Here is an 8,011-nt window from a genome sequence, read left to right on the forward strand (position 1 = left end):
TTGGCCTTGGGTTCTGTGATGTCATGCATAAGGTGAAGAGTCTGAAAACAGGTGACCTGTTTCCAAACACTAACTCCACCATTTCTTGCTGTGTCATCACAGGCAAACCATTGAAATCCTCTGAGCCCCAATTTCTTCTTTCTACCTACCTACCTATCCAACCATCCATCCATCCATCTTCTATCTTCATCTATCAGAGCAGGTTGTGGTAAAGAGGAAAAGAGGAAGTATAAAGAGGGAGACACTTTGAAAACTGCAAATGCACAAATTAATAGCAATCATTCAGATGATGATAGATGGACAAGGGCTTAAGACCTAGGCCTAAACTTGGGCTTTCTATTGTCTGAGGGTTTCTGGGATTTGAGGCAAGAGTGAGGCAGGGAGTGTGGGCCAGGGGATGATGACTCCCCAGATAGTTCCATGAGGTGGTCCCAGGGCCAAGTCAACATGGCTGTCATTAAGTGTGAAAGAAATGAGCATCACACGTGGGAGGAGGAGAGTAGTGGTGATGTGGGATCTTAAGTTGGGAGCTGAGGACCTGTTAGACCTGGATCCTGGACTAGAAGGAGGGCAGCGGGAGGAAGTGTGGAAAGAGCCTGAACCAGACCAAATGGAGCCTTTTCTGGACCCCTGTTTTTTCATTTTCCGTATGTGCTGTTGGATACAGAGACCGCCAATTTCCTGTTTGGTTACCCTTAAAATAATTCTTTAAACTATATGCCTCTTCGAATTATTCATTTGTGCATATTTCAAAATGCATATTAATACTATCGCTTAACAACAACAACAAAAAACACTATGACATTTCACACCTGTTTAAGTTCACATCCAAAACATTTCTTCATCAATCTAAATAGTTGCAAAGGATATAATCTCTGGTGAACCAGAAGTAGGAAATATTTAAAAGTAAAATCCTAATATGACATCTTCACTGTTTCCAGGACAATCTAATACCACAGCAATTTGAGATCCACCATAATTCATTTTAATATACACCTATAAACTCATCTTTAGTAGGCACAAGTTATTTCATTTACTCCTTAAAGTTCTATTTCCACTCTACTTTCTTCACATAATTTTATGTTAATGTGATACATTTTATGCCTAAACCTTTCATTGATCACTAATATTTATCTGCAGCAAAAGTATGTATATAACTTGAATTTAATTTTATACATTTTAATTTGAAAGTAATGTTTAAATCCTGTAGTCAAGTAGCTCTAGATATTAAAGAAATAATTCTAGACTGAATTATTATTATAGATGCTATTAATATGTGACTTATCACAACAGGATTTCATAAATATTATTAAATATAAAAAGTACAATGTTATTGGAAAAACCAGTTTTCACCAGACTTACTAAATTAAGATGCATCTATTTCCTAAAATAGATGACAATCTTCACCAACATTAATCTCATTTTACAATTATTGTTGTTTCAGTTATTCTACACACTATGAAACAATTTTCATGAAAATGAAAGGAACTTTATCATAGCAATGTCCATTACCAAGCTCCCTGGAATAGGGTGATCTATCATCAAAATGATTTTTAATGATCTAACTTCTGACAGAGCTCAATTTGGTCTTCTCTCAGTTTTCATGAAAGCAAAGTATTAGAAATCATCTGAGTTGCAAAAAGATTTCACACTAAATCCATAGACTCTTTCACTTTCTCAAAAACACTATTTTGTCTGGCACTCGAGAGATGTGTGGGCCCTGGAGAAACTCATCATAGTAAGCAGAGGGAGAGAGGCAGGTCTCACCTTTATGGAGAGGTCTTTGTAGAAAGCAAGACCCTCCACCCAGCTGGGACCAATCACTGTTGCTCAGCTCTTGGCAGAACAACCTTTGGAAAGGGTGCACAGGCAGGCTGTGGATCTTCAGGTTTTTTTTAATCCACGTATTGATATAACCTTAGCAAGAATTCACATATCATCAAGCAGTCCAGTTGTGAAGGCTACCCCCTTGGACTGTATGGAAAATCCTGAAAGAGTTGGGCATACCAGGCCACCTGACCAGCCTCTCGAGAAATCTGTATGCAGGTCAGGACACAACAGTTAGAACTGGGCATGGAACAACAGACTGGTTCCAAATAGGAAAAGGAGTACGTCAAGTCTGCATATTGTCACCCTGCTTATTGAACTTATGTGCAGAGTACATCATGAGAAACGCTGGGCTAGAGGAAGCACAAGCTGAAATCAAGATTGCCGGGAAAAATATCAATAACCTTAGATATGCAGATGACACCACCCTTATGGCAGAAAATGAAGAAGAACTAAAAAGTGTCTTGATGAAAGTGAAAGAGGAGAGTGAAAAAGTTGGCTTAAAACTCAACATTCAGAAAACTAAGATCATGGCATCTGGTCCCATCACTTCATGGAAAATAGATGGGGAAACAGTGGCTGACTTTATTTTTCTGGGCTCCAAAATCACTGCAGATGGTGATTGCAGCCATGAAATTAAAAGACACTTGATCTTTAGAAGGAAAGTTATGACCAACCTAGACAGCATATTAAAAAGCAGAGACATTACTTTGCCAACAAAGGTCCGTCTAGTCAAGGCTATGGTTTTTCCAGTGGTCATGTATGGATGTGAGAGTTGGACTGTGAAGAAAGCTAAGTGCCGAAGAATTGATGCTTTTGAACTGTGGTGTTGGAGAAGACTCTTGAGAGTCCCTTGGACTGCAAGGAGATCCAACCAGTCCATCCTAAAGGAGATCAGTCCTGTGTGTTCACTGGAAGGAATAATGTTGAAGCTGAAACTCCAATCCCTTGGCCACCTGATGTGAAGAGCTGACTCATTTGAAAAGACCCTGATGCTGGGAGGGATTGAGGGCAGGAGGGAAAGGGGATGACAGAGGATGAGATGGTTGGATGGCATCACCGACTCAATGGACATGGGTTTGGGTGAACTCCAGGAGTTGGTGATGGACAGGGAGGCCTGGCGTGTTGCAGCTCATGGGGTCGCAAAGAGTCAGACACGACTGAGCGACTGAACTGAATTGAACCCCCTTGGACGGTCTGGGAGCTGATTCCCACTGACCCGGGGGCTGAGTCTCAGTAGAGCTGGCAATCCTGCACAGCGAGGGATTCCCTGACTTCTCCAGCTAGCATTCTCCAGACTGGGTTGGGGCGGGGGCACAGGGGTGGCATTTGTGCACATTGAAATGTGAGTGATTCCCAGTGAAGATGGAATCTCAGTTGAAAAATATTTGGGAAAAGCTCCCTTTTATTTCCCCCTCTTAGAGATTTGCAATCAAACCACAATATTAAAGGCTAAAGAAAGCTGTTTAACTTTCTTTAGTGTAGAATTTTTGAAATCAGTTTGCTTCCCCACCCCAATCTCTTCTCCCAAAGAACACACAGTTGTATAGAAAGAGACTTTAAATCATGTGCTCTGGTCCCCAGAGCTCCAAAGTGAGTCTCCTGTGAGTTCATACATGGTCTGACTTGTTCATGACAGCTGCCGGCCTCTCTAGTTTCCTGGGGACCTGAGATTGGTTGGTTTTCAAGGACTGTTACCCTCTGCCCCAGCCTTTACTGACGTTACCCGTTTTTAGAGGGACGTTCTGGTACAACAGGAAGGTTTCTGTGCTACTGATGCAGGGGCAGCCCTCACTGCAGCCATGAACTTGAAGCCTTATGACCGGCTCTCAAATAACCACCAGCGGAGGGTCAGTTTGGTGCCTCCCTAGCTCAACATCAGTCCTTCCAATGAACACCCAGGACCGATCTCCTTTAGGATGGACTGGTTGGATCTCTGTGCAGTCCAGGGGACTCTCGAGTCTTCTCCAACACCACAGTTCAAAAGCATCAATTCTTTGGCGCTCAGCTTTCTTTCTGGGCCCCACAGTCCATGACAGTGTGGGCCTAGTCAAGAAAGGACTATAATTAGATGCAGAGTACAATTAAAATCAAACATATATGAGTGGTATGTGTGTGTGAGAAAGAGACTGTGTCTCATCATATAACTCTCTTTATTACATCCAGAGCCACATGGATTGTAATCATCTGGTTTGAATTGTCCATCTTTTCATTGCCAAGCATGAAGAGTTGGCTACATTATCATGATGAAGATGAGAATACACAGTTCAAGTACCACCGCTGGGGAAAGACGTCCCTGAAGCTGTTCACTACATGGGAAAGAGGGCTGGGTCACCTGACTTGGGTCACATTTTGGAACATCACAGGCATTTGATCTAAGACACCACCACTGACAATACACAAGAACAAGTCCTTGCTATCCTTTCCTCCAGGAAGACTCCAGGACTTCAAGTTAGAAATCAGTCGACATGCTGTGAACCAGTGCTGAACATTTTGGTTAGCATGGAGATCCAATCAGGTTCTCCACCCCGACAGCAGCTCAGAACTCAAACAAATCCATCATACCTGCTGGGAAACAAGGTTGGAGAGTGAGCTGGTGGAGCATCTCTGTTCTTGGAACACAGGAATTGTGAAGCATGCCTGCCTGTCCCTTCACTCCACACACCGTCTTCTCTCTACACAGAACAAGATAGCTGATGAGAGCCAGAGGCCAAGCACATGGATGACTGGTCCAGTGGCAAGCAGAACTGACTGCCCCTTGGGAAGCCTCTGCTCTCTCCTGTGAAGCTGCAAAATAACCAATGCGTTTTTAAAAGCTTCTGCTAACCGAGGAGCACAGAACTCAAAACAGCTGGACGGAATGAGAGAAGGCATCAAAACCAGTCTTTGATCTTAAAACCACTGGAGATTTCCTGGGAAATTATCCTCCCAAACTCTCTTTTATGGGAAGACAAAGGGAGCAGAAATCAAATGGTTTGCCTACAGGGAAAGGAGTATGTCAAGGCTGTATATTTTCACCCCGCTTATTTAACTTATATGCAGAGTACATCATGAGAAATGCTGGGCTGGATGAAGCACAAGCTGGAATCAAGATTGCTGGAAGAAATATCAATAACCTTAGATAGGCAAATGACATCACCCTTATGGCAGAAAGTGAAGAAGAACTAAAGAGCCTCTTGAGGAAAGTGACAGAGGAGAGTGAAAAAGTTGGCTTAAAACTCAACATTCAGAAAACTAAGATCATGGCATCTGGTCCCATCACTTCATGGCAAATAAATGGGGAGACAGTGGAAACAGTGACAGATGTTATTTTGGGGGGCTCCAAAATCACTGCAGATGGTAACTGCAGCCATGAAATCAAAAGACGCTTGCTCCTTGGAAGAAAAGTTATGACCCACCTAGACAGTCTATTAAAAAGCAGAGACATTACTTTGCCAACAACGGTTTGTCTAGTCAAAGCTATGGTTTTTCCAGTGGTCATGTATGTATGTGAGAGCTGGACTCTAAAGAAAGCTGAGCACGGAAGAATTGATGCTTTCAAGCTGCGGTACTGGAGAAGACTCTTGAGAGTTCCTTGGATGGCAAGGAGATCCAACCAGTCCATCCTAAAGAAAATCAGTCCTGAATATTCATTGGAAGGACTGATGCTGAAGCTCCAATACTTTGGCCACTTGATGTGAAGAATCAACTTATTGTAAAAGACCCTGATGCTGCAAAAGACTGAGGGCCAGAGAAGGGGGTGACAGAGGATGAGATGATTAGATGGCATGTTCGATTCGATAGACATAAGTTAAAGTAAACTCCGGGAAATGAAGGGCAGGGAAGCAAGGCATGTTGCAGTCCATGGGGTTGCAAAGAGTTGGACATAATTGAGCAATGGAACAATAACATGCAGAGGTTCACAAAGAAATGTGACTGTAAGGGGTGACTACAACTGGGAGTTGATATCAGTCAGTTCAGTTCAGTTGTTCAGTTGTGTATGACTCTTTGCAACCTCATGGACTGCAGCACGCCAGGCTTCCCTGTCCATCACCAACTCCCAGAACTTAATTCAAACTCATGTCCATCGAATCAGTGATGCCATCTAACCATCTCATCTCTGTCGTCCTTTTCCTCCTGCCTTCGATCTTTCCCAGTATCAGGGTCTTTTCCAGTGAGTCAGTTCTTCACATCAGGTGGCCAAAGAATTGGAGTTTCAGCTCCAGCATCAGTCCTTCCGATGAATATTCAGGACTGATTTCCTTTAGGATTGATATGTTGGCTCTCTTTGTAGTCCAAGGAACTCTCAAAAGTCTTCAACACCACAGTTCAAAAGCATCAATACTTCAGTGCTCAGCTTTCTTTGTAGTCCAACTCTCACATACATACATACAACTGGAAAAACCATAGCTTTGACCAGACGGACCTTTGTTGGCAAAGTAATGTCTTTGCTTTCTAATATGCTGTCTAGGTTGATCATATATTTTCTTCCAAGGAGCAAGCAACTCATAATTTCAAGGCTGCAATCACCATCTGCAGAGATTTTGGAGCCCAAAAACAAAAAGTCTCATACTGTTTCCATTGTTTCTCCATTTGCAGTGAAGTGATGGGACAGGATGCTATGATCTTAGTTTTCTGAATGTTGAGCTTAACACACTTTTTCACTCTCCTCTGTCACTTTCCTCACTTTCTGCCATTAGGGTGGTGTCATCTGCATATCTGAGATTATTGATGTTTTCCCAGCAATCTTGATTCCAGCTTGTGCTTCATCCAGCCCAGCATTTTGCATGATGTACTCTGCATATAAGTTAAATAAGCAGGGTGACAATATAAAGCCTGATGTACTCCTTTCCTGATTTGGAACCAGTCTGTTGTTTCATGTCCAGTTGTTGCTTCTTGACCTGCATACAGATTTCTTAGGAGGCAGGTCAGGTGATCTGGTATTCCCATCTCTTTAAGAATTTTCCAGTTTGTTGTGATCCACACAGTCAAAGGCTTTAGTGTAGTCAAGAAAGCAGAAGTAGATGTTTTTCTGGAACTCTCTTGCTTTTGTAATGATCCACTGGATGTTGACAATTTGATTTCTAGTTCCTCTACCTTTTCTAAATCCAGCTTGAAAATCTGAAAGTTCACGGTTCACAGACTGTTGAAGCCTGGCCTGGAGAAGTTTGAGCATTACTTTGCTAGTGTGTGAGATGAGTACAATTGTGCAGTGAAAACAGACTTTTTCCAGTCCTGTGGCCACTGCTGACTTTTCCAAATTTGCTGGCATACTGAGTGCAGCACTGTAATAGCATCATCTTGTAGGATTTGAATTAGCTCAACTGGAATTCCATCACCTCCACTAGCTTTGTTCGTAGCTATGCTTCCTAAGGCCGTGACTTCACATTCCAGGATGTCTGGCTCTAGATGAGTGATCACACCTTTGTGGTTATCTGGATAATGAAGATCTTTTTTGTACAGTTCTTCTGTGTATTTTTGCCACCTCTTCTTAATATCTTCTGCTTCTGTTAGGTCCCTCCCATTTCTGTCCTTTATTGTGCCCATCTTTGCATGAAATGTTCCTTTGGTATCTCTGATTTTCTTGAAGAGATCACTAGTCTTTCCTATTCTATTGTTTTCCTCTATTTCTTTGCACTGATCACTGAGGAAGGCTTTCTTGTCTCTCCTTGCTATTCTTTGGAACTCTGCATTGAGGACGGTATATCTTTCCTTTTTTCCTTTGCCTTTAGCTTCTCTTCCTTTCTCAGCTATTTGTAAGCCCTCCTCAGACAACCATTTTGCCTTTTTGATTTCTTTTTTCTTGGGAATGGTCTTGATCACTGCCTCCTGTACAATGTCATGAACCTCCGTCCATAGTTCTTCAGGCACTCTATCGGATCTAATCACTTGAATCTATTTGTCACTTCTACTGTATAATCACAAGGGATTTGATTTAGGTCATACCTGAATGGCTGCAAAGAATGTAATCAATCTGATTTCAGTATTGACCATCTGGTGATGTCCATGTGTAGAGTCTTCTCTTGTGTAGGTGGAAGAGGGTGTTTGCTATGACCAGTGCGTTCCGTTGGCAAAACTGTTAGCCTTTGCCCTGCTTCGTCTTGGACTCCAAGGCCAAATTTGCCTGTCACTCCAGGTATCTCATGACTTCCTACTTTCTCATTCCAGTCCCCTACAATTTAAAGGACATCTTTTTTGGTTGTTA

The sequence above is a fragment of the Dama dama genome, chromosome 23 (assembly GCF_033118175.1).
Source record: "Dama dama isolate Ldn47 chromosome 23, ASM3311817v1, whole genome shotgun sequence".
NCBI lineage: Eukaryota > Metazoa > Chordata > Mammalia > Artiodactyla > Cervidae > Dama > Dama dama.